Source organism: Vidua chalybeata, chromosome 4, assembly GCF_026979565.1.
Source record: "Vidua chalybeata isolate OUT-0048 chromosome 4, bVidCha1 merged haplotype, whole genome shotgun sequence".
In the NCBI taxonomy this organism is placed as follows: Eukaryota; Metazoa; Chordata; class Aves; order Passeriformes; family Viduidae; genus Vidua; species Vidua chalybeata.
The window spans coordinates 41,788,008-41,804,976 of NC_071533.1; the positions used below are offsets into that span (position 1 = coordinate 41,788,008).

Genomic DNA, 16,969 nt, shown 5'->3' on the forward strand with positions numbered 1-16,969 from the left:
CTTTTTTCTGCCAGAGTAAATGAGCATCTGTCTGAATAGTAATCATAGAGAGAAATGTAATTTAAAAAAAAAACAAAATCTTTATTATAAGAAAGAAAAACACACAAAATAAATTGAAGCTACCCCATGTTCTTTAAAAATGTGTTATGGAATTTCACACAGATTGTTTGCTTTTTAAAGAGGGAAAGAACAATAAATAGCCTTGAAGTCACACACAACAGAGGGTAATATTAATACGAGCATATGACGATCAGATTGGACATTGTGTTTAGATGAAAGGTCCAGGAGATTCTACATCTTACAGACACCTAAAGAAAATATACAAACAAGGAACACAACCAGAGATACTTCCAACTATGTCCTCCCAGCTTTGAGCAGTTTGTATTTCCTGCGGTGAATGTGGCTGTCTTGCGTTTTTAGAGTCTTAAATGATTTTCGTTAAATAACTTGGCCTTACTGGAGTTTTGAACATGCATTTATTTGGCATCTGCAGTGTCTCATGTCAGAGTTGCAACACTTTGCAGCTGGCTATCACTGCAGCTTATTTGTGCACCGTGTGGAGTACTTCCTTATGTTGCTTTGATTCTGCTGCCTGATAATTTCAATTTATACCCCTCTTTCTCAAATTAAAAAAGAACTACAATAGTTTCTAATATCTATATTGCTCATGATGTATAGATTTCTATCATATCTAATTTAGTAACTTATTTTCCAGACTGAAGATCCCTGAGTATTTCTCTGCAGTATGTAATCTCTCTGCATCTTTCATTCACCTCCATCATCTCCCTCCATATCTTTTCCAGCTCTATCATTCCAGGAACAGTATGCTTATAGGTCCAAGATGGGCAGTAATTGCAAAGTGATGCACAGTATTTTGACCATAATAACATTTTCTATCCCACTCCTTGTAAATGCTACCTTTTGCTTTGTTAAATATCACCCAGCAACAAATTGATCTTGCTATAGAATAGAAAAATGAAACTGAAAAAAATATCTTTTCTAAGCTCATAGCCCTTCCCTAAAACAGTATTTCCACAGATTTCATTTTTGTCTCTGGACACTGAATGTTGTCTGTCATTTTAATGTCTCTGTATCATGAATACACCAGTAGTTCCACAGAGTCTTATGTTGCAGTTTATTAGCATTGGCACAGTTGGTAATTTTTCTTTTTTTCCAGATTATTTACAAATATGCCAAATATTGTAGGCCTTGACACTTGAACCCTGACATATCAAATATCCCTTTTTTTTTAATGAAAAGAATCAACAACACCGAAATAAAATACAAAGACTCATCAAGATATAAATGAAAATATCTTCATTGCTAAATTCATTAGTTACGCTGGGGCAAATGGACCAATATAAATATATACAATGTATCAGCCATTGTCAAACAAACTGAACTTCATCAGTTCTATGAACAGCCTGATTAGGTAAAACCCAATTATAGAGATAGATTTATGGCAAAGCATACTTGAACCATCATTAAAATGAATCCATCTAGAAAAAAAAAATTACCTGCTGTAAGGGCTGTCCATCAAAACAGCTCTGCCATCAGTACCTTCAGAGAAAACATCCAGGCTCCAAAAAAACCTCAGGTGATTTGGCCTTTTTCTCATAAAACTTGGAGTGTGAGTCTAAGGTGGTTTCTAAGGAAACCAAGATAGTAACCATAAAGGTCTTTGTAAATCAAAATCTGCAGCTGGTATGAAAATTAGGGTTTGGAGCATAACTGAGTGAGATAATGAATGTATGTATTCCTTCATATCTTGTTGATAGCTGTAGCTTGATTTGTCTCTGTTAATTGAGACTAAGGCTGAGAAAGAGACATGTATATTAAGTACTTTTTTGGGTATGGAAAATATTTTCTGTGGACACTTCATTCTCTTCTCAGGATCTCTTTATTCTCTCTCGTAGAGTCAACCAGCTTTAAAAGAATCTCTTCTGAGACTTCCCAATCACTTTCTCTGTCTCCAAATCTCCAAGGTATGAGCTGCTGCAGGAACACCTTGGTTTATAGTCAAGTTCTGAAAAAGGAGAAAGGAACCAGGTTTCAGAAGGAAAATAGGTGAAGGCAAGTATCAATTTAATGCTCATGGTGCAGAACCTCCCAAAGGACAGAAAGATTACTTGTCTGATAGCTTACAAAGGAATTTCAAATAAGACCATTCATTTCTGCTTATTTAAGATTATGCTTACAAGAAAATTACCTATATAAAGCTAGCAATGGTTAACAATATGAAATGCTGTGCACAGCCCAAGAAAATTTAACCTTAACAATTTATAGAAAAAAAAAAAAAAAAAAAAAAAAAAGTCTGACAGCGTTGCCTTCAAATATTGTGCTTAGGGTCAGACTGAAAATAAACCAGGAAGTGGGAAAAAAAAATAGGTGCAAGTAAGCTACTAATTATGTGGGGTTTTTCTAAGGTCATTTTGTGTTTTTCAGTTTATGCCTTTAGCTAGATTAGATCTTTTAGCTCTCTGAGAAGACACAAGAATATTTATTTAATGATATGTAAGTAAACTGAATTGGTAATATTTACACATGTAGCCATTAAAATAAGTTAAACTTCTTTTGAGGATATAGTCTTTATTACAAAACTTGAGAGCCCTAATCTGGATAACAGACCACTTACCACATCCTTTGTAAATCCTTTCAACCATTATATTTGAAATATTCTAAAATTTAATTTAAATACCTGGTTCCAATTGTTTTAAAACCTATGTTTATCCAATTTAATTAGCTGGAGAAATATCAATATTTAGTGCTCAGTTTTTACAGTTCAATCAAAAGAAATTACAGGTTTGTGTTACCTTATCGTTAGAAATCTTTTGCATGTTCCAGCTTTACACATTATATTACCTCTGTTATGTAGCAGGACCTCCCACTTTTTGATAGAAAAAGTGAATATTTTTTATTGTACTTACCTATAAATTAGCATATAGATTATTTTAAAAAGCAACAATTGCATAGGAGTCTTCTGTCTCAGGAGAGGGTGACAGGGTCAGAGCAAGCTGGTCATTTGTCTTAGTTTCCATTTTATGTAAGTAACAAGTGATCTTGGACAAAGTGCTGGAAGGCCTTTAAGTTTAGAGATATCTCTGACTCTTAAGGTAATCCTAATAAAGTTGTAGTTTGTACTGTTGCAGAGATGTAGCTGAAATAAGCTCCTTGCAAGAGAAACAAAATTTCACTGGGATAGGGCTCTTTATTCTCAAGTGTGGTTCATAGAGCCTGTCAGCAACAGAAGATGCTTTTCTATTAAAAGTAAGTCAACTAAATCAGAGCTTGACTGTTCATCTAATGTTGCTATTAAACACAATACCAAGTTGCCAGAGCATCCATTTTTTCTCACCAAATGAGTTTAAAGAAAACAGTTAAAGATAAATATGTAGCTTAAATTTTGTCTCAATTTAAAGGTTGAATATCTCATTAAAAAAAATTTCAGCTGACCTACCTGTGATGATATAAGCTCCTACCTACTTATATCTGATTAAGACAAGGGAATTACCTTGCCCCACCAAACTCTGTATTAGACCCCTCCAAAAATAATTAGGTGTATTTTTCATTAGAGAGATAAATTTTTAAAACTTATATTTCCATTCTTTTTTATTACTGTATTAATTCATTTAGATTTAAAATAATAAAGAAGTCCTTTCAGAGGATCTAGATGATCTATTATAGCATTCATAATATAAAAATTCAGAAACACATTAGAGCAATACTTTCAAAAGTAATTCAATGTGTACATTTCAACTCCCTTCTCTTTTACCTCCAAATGTCCTCTTGTCCTTCTTTCTCTCTACTCGCTGCTTCATGAGACATTATCCTCTATCTGAGTATTTTCAGCCTCCCCAGAGTCCAAATATAAATTTTTTTTAAAGTGATTTAATTTTTATGCTGATAAAGTTCATTGTTATAAACCATAAGATTTTTTTTTCTTTTGGGGAAGATGAAACACAAAGAAAAGCAATAATATTTGGAGGATTTATGTTTCACCACCCGCTTTTAACTTTTGCAAAATACAAAGGATAAAGAAAGTTTCCAAGTGAGAAATAAGTGAGACCTCAGAATATCCACAGTTTCCAAATTTCTCCAGTTTCATCATTTTGAAAGATGATTTAAGATCATGTAAATGAAGCAAGAAAGCCCAAGAAGGAGAACTTTGGCAAACAAGTAGTCTTGTATTATCTGTTACATAAGTATTCAGAACAGTGAGGCAGCAAAAGCAGGTTGTTGTGCCAAACAAAAATATTCAAGACAGTAGTTGATTTAACATACGTACCTCACACACTTTCTTTCACCTTTTATAAAACAAGCAATTCCCATATGAAACAGAAAATTAAGCAATTCCAAAATCCTCTTAAAACAAACAAACAACAAAAAACAAAACCTCACAGAATATTGTTTTGTGTGCTTTAAGTGGTAACGTGATCTTGCAGGTAGTACATTGGATGATCTTTTCATTCACTCGTGCAAAGTACATTTTGCTTTTAATCTCTACTGAGGAGATACAGAAGCAATTATTACATTTTTTGTTAGAGAACCCCAGATGAATTCCATGTTTGTACCATATGATTATCAGTCCCATTTTCTAAAACTGACTCTTCTGCAGTTTTTTTCTCTGGGTTTTTTTCTTCTGGGTTTTTCTCTCATTCTAGAAATGCAGACACATTGTCATGATTATTATCATATTGAAAGTAATTCAGTAAATATTATTATCATGGTCCTTGTCTCCAAATATCAGGAAATGGTAAACAAGTGTAAAAACAAGTACCATTCTCTACTACCAGTAATATGAAACAAAGCAAACAAGAGCTCCTTCAAACATATTTTAGTTCTAACAACCAGAATTAAAAAATAATAATAAAACAAATACCATGTCTTCCTAATAATAGAGTTTCATCATAAAACATCCCTGTAAAAACTATTTAATTTTCCACTACAGGGAGGGAGGATTTGATCTCTTATTAAGCATTTTATGGAAAAGTCTAAAAGTGCTTTCAATTATTTATCTGAATTGAAATCTAGGTCTGGGAAACTGCTGGCATTACACACACACACACACACATAATATTATCAGCCCACTGAGTGCTATTAGGTCATAAAATGCTGGTGTAGCAACATCTCTGTTACAGCTGCCGGTGCTCATGCAACTTTTACTACAGTTATAAAGCCATTTATTACATTTTCTTTATGATGCTAATGCATTGCGGTCTGTTACTTTATTGTTCCCACTGTGATAAAGACTGAAATGTATGATAGTGTGGAAAAAAATACAAACCTAATAACATACCCTGCTGCATTAAAAATCTCTTAGATAAGCTTAAGAGACTCATAAAAATATTAACAGGGGATACCAAAAGGGAAATATTTGCTAGGACATTTTCTTTCCTTTATTTTATTGCTCCCCACAGAAAGTTTTTTAATTGTGCTTTGTCAAAATATGCAAAGGATAATATGAATGTGACTTCTTTTCTTAATTATAATGCCATCATTGTGGAAGGATATAATTTGCAGTATGCTATGAGGAAATACGGCTAAATAATATCTAAATAATCACTGAAAAGTAGAAAAGTCATTAAAAATAATCATTCCCTTATACACAGAGGTACGTAGCAGTAGATAATTACAATTTGTTCAAATTGTCTACATTTACCTATTCGTTTATCATAATTTTCCTTCAAGAAAATGCTTTTTCTTTTGTGGAACAATCAATTCACCTAATTAACTATTAACCTGGTGCTAAGGCTCATTTAGAGACTCACTCACCAACAGTACAATAATTCAAATAAAAATTCATTACTGTTCAACTAAGGTTATGATTTGGATATACTTCTGGATGTGGATTATAGCTAGTGTTCAACAAGTGCAGGAGGAAGAATTGCTTCAATATTTTGATACCTGAAAGACTGCATAAGGAAGATAACATCTTATAAGAGGATTCTAACAGTAAAGATTATTGCATTTAAAAAATCTATTCCTCTATTCCTTAACACAATCACAGACCATTCTGAACCACAATGTATCCCAGAAATAAAACTGTTTCTTCTTAAAATATACATGTCAAAAATAGGATTGTGACATAGATTTTAAAAACTCACTTTCCAACAACTTTTCACAGAATACAAACATCAAAATAATATTTTTAGTTTTGAAATAAACATTATTCTCACAACCTTAGGAAAATGGAGTGGACCTTCCTTTTTTTCTGTTGCATTTTCTAATGTTTATAAACTGTCAATTTTAATCTACTGTGGTCAAACAATAAATGTTTTAAAATCTAGCTCTGAAAATATCTGATCTTGCTATCTCATTCTTGACTGTATCAATTGATTTCACATATATTGAGATAAACAAACATTGCAACACTGTCTTATTTCTATAAATATCTGGCTGCAAGTCACCTTTTTCAACAAATGCACCCACAGCTGCTCTATGTTGTTACAACTTCATCCTTTTACAATGAGTCCTATCATAGGAAGTGTCAGACATAGACTATGATGACTCACAGAAGAAAAAAAGGCAAGAGGAATGTTTTTATAACTTAAGAAAAAAAAATGATGGTGCTAAAGCAAGCACATTCAGAATTATTTGGTGCTGTTTTGAAGATGCACAATATGAAAAGCTTCTATAGCAGGAAATCTGTTAGAGAGATATTTAAATTTTTTTTTTTTAATATTTCTAGGTTAAGCAAAATAACAGCAGGATATTTTCTGTGTTGTGAAGTACTTAGGCTGTTAAACTGTTAATATATTACCTGAAAGGATGACTGCTAAGAAGTAATAATTTAGCAAGATTCACCCTAGGGTGTAGTCATGACTATAAAGCAGTATTAGAGGATGTTGTGGGAAATAAATAAATCAGCCATCAAAAAGACATCAGCAGGAAGATCCAGTGGTTAAAGTAAAAAAACAGAGAATTAAGGAGAAAGTGGCAAGTCAGTAATAATATATCTGAACGAGAAAGGACTTGAAACTTCCTACTGTGATAGTTAGGATACTGAACTACTGAGCTAATCAACAAAGCTAAAGACAGAGAATCAGCAATATTTGGAAATTATCTTTGGATATTTTTCTGCTCATTTGACAAAGAAGACTGGAAATATGATGACTAATCTTTTTTTTTTTTAATATGTAGTACTAAAGTAAAAGCAGAGCTTTTATCTGCTTCAGGAAGTGAACAAGAAAGAAGGAATGCACATTAGAAGGGACACAAAAAAGTACATGATGAAAGCTGAAGGCTTAAAACTCATAAACTCTTTACATATGATGTGACAGAAATTTCTGATATTCATCAGTCAGTTTTTTTAACATAATGGTGTTTATTCAGTGCTAAAAATTATGAGAATGGTTGAAAGTTGTCATAGAGTGGGAAACAGTGAAGAACAATTTTATGGTGACAAAGATGTAATGAAGAATGTGGAAAAGCTTTCATGTATGTTGGCTAGATTATACGAAGCTATATATTAGTATGTCATGGTTGAATTTTAAGAGTGGCTGAAATTATGGAGATTTATATGGTTTGTGGTATTTATATGTAAGAGTTAAGATACAGTTTTGCTTTAAGGATAACAGTAAAATGCTAAATAAAGGAAGATAAAGATAAGAATTTCACAAGATGTTTCCTATCATTCTAGTTCTTTCTTTCTTCTCAGATGTTTTGAGGCATCCAAAGGAAAGCTACCCTAATGACTCCTAAGTGGGTAGATTATGCCACTTTTTTTTTCATAGATGGACAGAAATTATGATGCCAAAATTAAATGTATGTTAATTAAATAATCAATTTTTTATCCATTTTTGAAACAGAGAAGAGTAGAATTCAGGTTGAGCCATGTGCTTCTCTTGTCATGGTCAGAGAAACTTAATGTAGAAGAAGTACAAAAAGGTGTAATAGAGCATCAATTTGGGAACTGAAAGCTTTTTCCTTCTTGAGAAGGAAAAGGCTTCCAGATTACCATAAAAAGTAAAGGCTACAGAAAGGCTGCTTGAGGCATTATAGAGTCTGTTGGAAGCACAGACGAGCTAGGAAAATACATTTCAGTCAATCAAAGTATGTTTGAACCCAGTTTCCCACTGTCCCATCCAATTGCATTGTTTACGGTAAGTAACAGAGAAAGCAGGCCAGGAACCAGTGTTGTCTAATGAAAAGGCCTGATAGCTAATAAGGGTACTCTGAAACAGAAGTGTATAATTGCAGAAAAGCATATGAGATAAATCTTGGACCTGGTTCCAAAACTAAATGAGGAATTTAGTACTACTGTGAACACTCATTAGACACATAGCAAGAAGATGTACACAGACATAAATTGATGGATAAAAGACCTGCATAGGCTTGTGGAAAAAATTACAAAGACATTGTGGCTAATTATAAGAGGACTGTCAGCAGAGAACTGAGAAGAGAAACTGAGTTTTATGGCAGTGCAGAAAAAAGATACTTTCAGAGAACATATAGCTACAGATGGTAGGAAAGTTGTCAGTCCAGAGTGCAGGATATGGGCCAAGCCCCAGGGACAATTAGTCTTATTGTAATTGGATTTACTGACAAAGAAACCTGCTATACAGCATAAACTGTCATTTCATTAAAATAAAAGTCATCTAAGCCAATAATTGGGAGTTTTACAAACACTGCAACAGTGAGATTCACAAGTGGGTTCCAATGAGCTAAAGCAGACTAGTAGCTGGAGAGACAAACAATTGGATTGAAACACCCAGACCAATCCCAAACCTGAGATGTCAAAAAGGGTTGCAACCATACTAAAAAATGAAAATGTCTTGACCAACAAGAATATTTGCTAAATTATGTGAAATACTCCCATCTATTTTGGAAAGGAGGATCATTCACAGAGGCAGGACAAAGTCTATCCTTTCCCCTTCCAAAGGCGTGATCATCCTGGGTGTGTCATCCCAAAATAGCAGTGTCCTATTAAGTCTTTACTGTTGAAGGTGTTTCTGCTTATTTTCTGCAGTCACTGGAAAAAGAAATTGAATTTAGAATAACTCATTCAATATCTCAACTAGCAACTAATTAGCTTGTTTTGCAGCATTGTCTCACTTCTCTGGCTAATGAATTATAAGAGTTTTTCAAAGTCTTGCCAAAATTTTTGTATGCATTTTATACAATATAAAGCAACATTGATAAAGATGTTGAAAGAGAGGTGTTTGACAGGATACCCATTTGACTATTTATAGAGTATTCTAGAAGGTGGTACAATAAAGCTCAAACCTTTTCTTCAAAGCAGGGATTTGGCTCTCCTGTGGTCCAGACAATTCAACTAATTGTGGCCTTTGAAGAGAAGCATATCTGTCCTCATCCAATTCTTCCTTTTCCCTCACAGAATTTCCCAACTTTTTTCCTATTTCTTAGTCATTGACTTCTAAGACATGAAATCACAAGTGCACACACAGTGTACTCTTATCACACTCCTGACTCAAGCAGTCCAAAAGAGATAAAATGAGAAAATGCCTTATTTTTGCATCCCCTGCAGACTAAGAATACAGCAAAAGCCAGGTAATTAAAGATTTAGGCAGCTTTATGCATGTCCTGGCAGAAAATTCAGTCTTGAGGGACTTTAGACATCACAAAGGAAATTCAGCAGCTGAAAAGGGTTTTTTTTGCATGCCAGTGATCCTTAATTTGGAGTTAGTAACCTAACTGCCTCTTTAAGAATCTAAGTCTCTGTAGTGAGCCTTCACCTACTACCATGTTTTTCACAATAAAATCAACAGCCCTGTGGTAACTCCCATTTTACTATCCCCCATAAGACTGTTGTAAATGTTTTAATATATGGGGCTTTAATGGGTTTTCCTGCTAGTCTAACAAGTTGGAGCTGGTATCCTAGCACTAATATTTCGATATAGCAGAAATCACAGTTGGGTCCATTGGCTTTTACAAACACCTGATCTCTCATCTACCAGCCTCTAACAACATTATGTTTTGTGTTATTGTTATGACATGTTACATATCATATTCAGCAGTGAGCTTATTATGTAACCAGGAAGTCAGCACTTTTCTAAGCACTAGAGGAACAACTTATCTCTCATGCAAAACTTTCAACTTGTTACTATGACTTTGTCTTACAGAAGAGCAGTGTCACAAATTGAGATGAGGACAAAAGGGAGTAAGCTATGTCTTGTTAACAATACATTTAATACTCAACTGCATACTTAAAAAAAGGCAGAGAAAATTTTCAATTTCCTGCACAGAAGAGCATCACCAAGACTTAAATCCCTTATATGAAACTAATTCCAGAAGCAGATGGCTGTATACAACTTTGATGGCCCTTCAGTTTCTTTATTGCAAATAAAATACTTGCTAGGTTTGGTAAAACAAAAGTAGATCACAGCTGTCTTATTTGTGTATATTTTGACTAAGCACATATAATCAGTCTATAAATGATGTGGCAAAGTTAAAATAAAAAAAAAAAATTACTCACAGCATGTCATTACTGAACATATGCCCCCAAATGAGTAGGCACCAGGTACCTGTCCTCTAGGGGCAATTCATCAAAGCAAAATAAAAGTAAACTACAGTATACTTCTTTCTAATAAGAGAAGCAATCCTTCTGACATATAAAGAAGCCTAAAGCATGGAGGTATAATCAAAATTATAATTAACTGTCATAAGCCTTAAGCACTATCTGATTTATGAAACTTTGATCAGACAGTGATTAAATTATTTTTAGAGATATGCAGTATGTGTCAGATCTCAATTATCCAGAGCTATCTTACCTGCAGGGAACTCTTGTTCAATTCATATGACATGTTTTGTATGGGATGGCTCTATAAAGAGAATTTTTGCTAGGTTTCTTCTACAAAGATTCATTTTTTCCAGGCAGCAAGTGGTCTGATGATCTCATGTTATCTTGTTTGCTGTTCCTGGAGAGATATGAAAGACAAAACCACTATAATGAATGCTGTGTACAGGTTTTCTGGATTGGGAGAGATAAAAGTATCTTTTGAGAGGAAAACAAATGAGTTTTCAACCTCCAAATCCTGATTGCCTGCCCTATCCTTATTACTGAGAACAGTGAGCAACAGCCATGTCTCTCATGGACAGAAGGACTGAAAAGGCATCTGAAGGGGCAGAAAGGTCAAGAGTTACCAAGTTGCATCAGCTAATACCCACCTTACACAATGATGCAACACTGACCCATTACATGCCTTTCATCACTCTTTAGACCTGGAACAGCTGAAGTGTACAGGATGCATATACTCTTCACATACCATCTCAGACTTGTTTCACAACCTTCTTTCATCACTCAGTTTTTTCCAGAGCCATATGGCTGCCTTTCTGACAGCCCCCCAGCCACTTTTCCCTGTTTCTGGTTTATGATCATGATGGCTGCTCATGCAAATTCATGGGATTCATGTTGAGCAGGTCCCAGACAAAATTACTTCACATTAAAAAATTAGGACACATTTAATTCATGGGAGAAATTAGGGAGGAGCTTATTTTATTACTAAAGGTCACCCTATTTACATTTGTTTTCTTTTCAAGATTTTTTAAGTGAAAATGCTGATTTTGACACAAATGTCATTGACTGCTTAGCATTAAATAGTAGCGTCTTTCTCAGGTAAGAATTTTGAATGGGCTGCACAATGTCAACTCAGAAGGTAGATTTATAAAGAACAGACATAAAGAAAAGACTGCTATACCTATAATCTCCCAACCTCTTGCTCTCAATATAACCTTCCAACCTCTTGCTCTCAACCTTTATTGTATTCACAGCACAAAAGCAAAGTTTCCTGTTCTGCTGAAAAGATAATTCCCTAGGTCTTTTAGCTTCTAAAGTGAAGTTTACTTTATCACTTCACGTATGGTAGACACTTTTTTATGTTGTAGTTTTTGGACACATAGTTTTTCTATCAGTTCCAGTGCTACAAACCATTCTAAATAGAAGAAAAAGCTACTGTAAAAAAGAAAAAAAGAAAAAAAAAAAAAAAAGCCAAAACTACAAACCCACAATAAAGACCATTTGCAACAATCTATACTACTTTCCTGACTCTCTTACATCTTCCCCAAACACTAACTTCTTGTCTACATATTTTTTCTGGTGGATTCTGTGCACCTAAACATGTCGACATTAAAGTGTTTGGTTGATTTAATTTTACTGCCAGAACTCTGCCACTAAAACTCTCTTACAGATTTTTACTATATTTGAAAAAAAACTGCTTTTGCCAGTATCTCTTATTTCAATGAGCAATATATGCTAAAGTGTCAAGACTTGGTATATGTACAACTCTGCTAGGGCTTTATTGGCCTCACTGCATCGTAAAGTAACTGGAAAATAACCAAAGTAGCTGAGAAAGCAAAAGCTATTAGGGTGGATCAAATATGTCTTCTCTTTACTTTATACAGCTACTGATAACTAATCCTAATCACCTTCTCCATTATCTTTTCTGGACTTTCATCTTTTATGAGCAGGTGCATCCTTCACCAGTTGGGAAAACATTGAGGTCTTGTTGCTCATTTTCATGGAATCATAGAACCATAGAATGGGTTACAGGTTAGAAGAGACCTTAAATATCAGCTACTTCCAACTAGATCAGACATTCCTAGGAATGCCATCCACTAGATCAGCTTGCTCAAAGCCTCATCCAACCTGGCCTTGAACACTTCCAAGACCGGGGCATCCACAAGTCCTCCAGGCAATATGTTCCAGTGTTTCACAGGCCTACAGTAAAGAATTTCTGTCTAATATCTATTCTAAACCTACTCTTTTCCATTTTAAAGCCATTCCCCCTTGTTCTATCCCTGCCCACCCTGGTCTAAAGTCCCACTCCAGCTCTTTTGTTGGCCCCCTTCAGCTACTGGAGGCCTGCTATAAGGTCTCTGCGGTGCTTTCTCTTCTCCAAGGTTAACAGGCTCAACTCTTTCAGCCTGTTTGCATTGGAGATGCATTCCAGTCCTCATCTTCATGTCCCTTCTCTGGACTCCAACATGTCAACATCCTTCTTATTTTTCATAATATCAGTTAAGTTTTCCACTCTTCCAATAGTATTTATTATTGGGATTCCAGAGACTGCAAGTCTGGATTAGAGTGGGAAAAGGGTAGCTGAGCAGCCTCACAAAGTCATCTACAGCATGGAGTCAGGGGTATTGCCAGTATCAGATCTGGCCAGTCAGTGGATGCCACAAGCCAGATCCTAGCCATAGCATTCCCCTCTTGGCTGTGCATCCAGGGTTTAACAATTTTCTAGTTAATCTCCCTGGCTTATCAACAGCAGGTTTTAGAAGTTTTGATGCCTTATTTCCTTTCTAAGGTAGTTTCTTTGCCTTCAAAGTACAGGAATCATTAATTAAGCATAGTGCCCTCTTGGACACCTTTGTCATTAATTATGAATGAGAGCAGTCAAATATTCTATCCTCATAATAATGCCAAGATTAGATTAATATCAACTCTGAACTCTAGGATGCCCTCCAAAGTTCAGAAACAAAAAACGAGCAAGTAAGAAACAAGAAGTTTTAATGGAAAGGAGAATCTTCTCTGTGAGTAGGCCTAAGGTGGATGATGACAGGTTTTTCAGAGTTTCATCTGTCTCAAAATGTGCTCTCATACTGAATAAGCTGCACTGGTTCATATGAGAGGAACACCAAATATCCATTAAAGGAGTATCTATTTTGGGACTTCCTGGCTTAATTTTTTGCTCCATAGGTTTTATTTTAACAGTGGACAAAGAATCTGGTCACAGATCTCACTCAGTAATATGTAATCTTGTTATTTTAATATACTGTAAAATGTGGCTTATCCATATCAATAGACTTTCAATGGCAAACTCTGAACTTCAGTGAAAAATCAGGCAGTTTTCCAAAGTTATTTCCAAGTAAAAAATATAAATATTGAAAATTTCAGAAACCAATTATATTTCTCAACAGTAAGTTATGTCTTGCCATGGAAGGCTTCATTTTCCTGTCTCAGCCTTACTATCTGCACCAGGTCTGCAATTCTAGAGAAAGACAGACTGTAAGAGGAAGAGAGAGAAAGAGAGAAAATCCCAGTGCATACTTGATGTACTAACTCTGATCTATGTAACACTGCCTGCATTAAGGGCACTGGATGAACTGTTCTATTAGCTTCAGTTAGAAAGCCTAAAATGGTGATTTTCAGGGTCAACTGACTCACCTTGGTCATATTAATAAACTATTTTAATAAATATGAATTATGCATATATCTTCCAGATAAAATATATATTAAGATGTTACATGCAATAACCTTATCTCAGCTTTATAGTGACACAAGGCAATAACTATATGGTTATGAAAAATACATTTTAAAGTTTGAAATGCTGGATTAGATTTAGCTGGGTTTTAATGGCATATTTTTTTATTATATAGATAATTTTTTTTCTCACTAGGTATTACTTTTAGACCAAATTAAGACTGTGTGGTGACTTTAATCACACACTTCTGATTTTAGAATTATTAGAATTCTTGTAAGGGTAAATTAAGTTTAATTTGGAAGCCTTGAATCCTTACAATGGAAGTAATTGCAAAATTCCTATAAAGTTTTGCTTCTTTATATTATTGATATATTTCCTGCTTTAGGACTCTTATTCTCTCCCTACAGAGTTAAAAAGTAGTTGAGAGTGCATGCTAGTATATGCTATCCCTAGCTGGGTGAAAATGCAAGTTATTAGAAATAAGTTTTTTTTATTATTATTACTGTTTGCTTGAAGAGCAGATTTACAGATGCATCTGCCCACTGAAAAGCAAGTAGGGTGGTCTAACCCATGAACTGTGCTGCTGAAACAGAGCAGGAAAGCCAGGAAAGCCACACATCCGTCCCTGCAGGGCTGTAACCAGGGAGGGATGCGGGGCATTGGAGCCACACGGAGCCCACACAGGGTGGGTGTGCTTAACCCATCAACTTGGGGCCGGTTGGCTTCCTGTGAAGCTCTCAGGTGATTTTCACCCTGCTTCTGGCTCTGAGAGCTCTGTTCAACTGTTTGCTGAGACGTTGTTCCGAGTATCTGTTGTCTGTACAGTTACTGCAAACACAATATTTAATAAGCTAATTTGATTACCATGTAGGCAGAATTTAGATGAGGTTTCAATCCATTTCAACTCTATAGACACAGAGAAAGACACTTTTCCTTTGGTCTTATCTATAGTGACACAGAAAGGATGAACACAGACGATAAATTTCCTAAAGGAGCCGGTGTATAATTAATATAAGTTAATTAATGATAGCAGCTCTTTGCCCAAAAAATGAATGTTGCAATTTTATGAAAAATATGGAGTCTTGGTCAAAGAAAGCAAATATGTTCAATATCTGATTTAAATGCAGAATCAAATTCTTTAACTCAGGAGCTATGGCAAAGCTCTTCATAACTGCAAGGAAGAAATTGAATTAATATATCAACCGTTAGCATACTGCCATGTAGAAATAAGTCACAGTTTATACTATATTATACTTTACAGTGTTAAAAGAGTTGAGAGGAATTTGATCATTGTAATAAGGCAGAAGACACATTGCTTGTGACATTGGTGAAGTGCATCTCAGCATTTTTGCTCCACATATATGATTTTTCATAATCTGTGTTTCATGATGCTTGATTATGATAACCTGAGAAGTGGTCACTATTATGAACTGCAATATTCATCGTATGGGCAAGAGGACAATAAGGACCTTAATTTATTTTTATTTCTTTTTCAATAACTAATTTGATATGCATTTTAACTCCTATTAGGTATAGAACTGATGTTACCATGAGACTTTCTAATAGTACCACAAAATGTCAATCTTGAGTGGTAACAGTCACCAGAAAGTTCATCATTTCTTTTGTGAAATTAAGGTGTTTTTTTTCTTAGAACATCACTTTGTATTTACCTGCAATGGATTTTTATATGCCATTTTGTTAACCAGTCACTCATCTTCATAATGTTCTTCTTAATTATTGTGTTCTCTTGTTGCATCCCGGGTTGGTTTAGTTAGGGGTTCTGATAAATGTTAGTTAGCCAGTTCTATATACCCCCGTTCCCCCCCTCCCCCCGCCCCCGCGATGGTTTGCTCTGGGTCACTTACCATTGGAGCCTTCCCATGTCACTCCTGTAACCACCCCCCTGTTCATTCTTGAGAGTTCTGTGTCTATTAGCCCATCCCTGCATTCCCATTCATCCCGGAACCCTGTACACACCCCTGTCGTGTTCCCATTGGTTGCTGTGGTCCACGTCAATCCCCCATTGCCTGTCCCCATTGGGCGAGGGGGCTTCCGCCTGTGTCTGCCCATCCCCTATAAAACCCCATGGTTCCTTTTTCTCGTCGCCATGGGTGCTGGGGGACAGATGCCGCCCTCTACCACGGCCACCGTGTGGCAACGCGAGAATAAACCTTCTCTAGCCAACCACAAGGCAAGGTGTGCCATTCCTTCGCTCCTTCATCTCCTCCCAGTGCCAGTTACAGAGCGCGGCCAGCCCACACCAGTGCGCTAAGTGCCAGAATGCCTGGGAACACGGCAACCCCAGTCCAGCCAAGAGGCAGATCCTAGCCGGGCTCCCCAGAGCTGCCCGGGACCGGGGAGAAGAATGCAACGCCGCATTCTCTCACTGTCACTGCTGTGCATAATTTTGTATCATCAGCAAATATTCCCATCCCATTGCTCATCTTCCTTTCCCAGGTCACTGTGACTGTTTTGAAGAGTGCAGGTTCCAATACTGCCCCCTTGCAAAACCTCACTCTGATCTCCTTCCTTTCCAGAAACCTATATTCCTATCATCTGGTTAATTTTTAAAACTATTTGACTGGTCAGTTTAAATAATGATTAACCTAGTGGGGAAACTCCTGAAATCATTGCCTAAGTTCCTTAAAAGTTTTTGGTGAAGGAAGTTTCTAGAAGCATAGGAGAAGTCTGGCATGCTTTATCAGCAAGACTTTTACAGACATTTGTCGATACCTTCAAAACCTGCAATAAGTAAATTTCCCCTTCACATTGACTCACTTCATGTAGGTTATATTGATTTATGTGAT

The 16,969-nt window shown here is 35.6% G+C and overlaps 1 long non-coding RNA gene across 3 annotated transcripts; it reads right to left on the bottom strand.

Annotated features, from left to right (window-relative positions):
* Positions 1-1,910: 1,910 nt before the first annotated feature.
* On the bottom strand, positions 1,911-16,215 carry LOC128786564 (uncharacterized). 3 transcript variants are annotated; one of them, XR_008430339.1, is made up of 3 exons: positions 16,140-16,215; positions 10,731-10,877; positions 1,911-2,026 (listed from the first exon to the last, which is right to left on the bottom strand). It is a non-coding gene; the product is annotated as an uncharacterized LOC128786564 (long non-coding RNA). The 3 variants fall into 3 exon arrangements; XR_008430340.1 differs by lacking the exon at positions 16,140-16,215 and adding an exon at positions 16,028-16,089; XR_008430341.1 differs by lacking the exon at positions 16,140-16,215 and adding an exon at positions 15,833-15,915.
* Between the last annotated feature and the right edge of the window lie 754 nt (positions 16,216-16,969).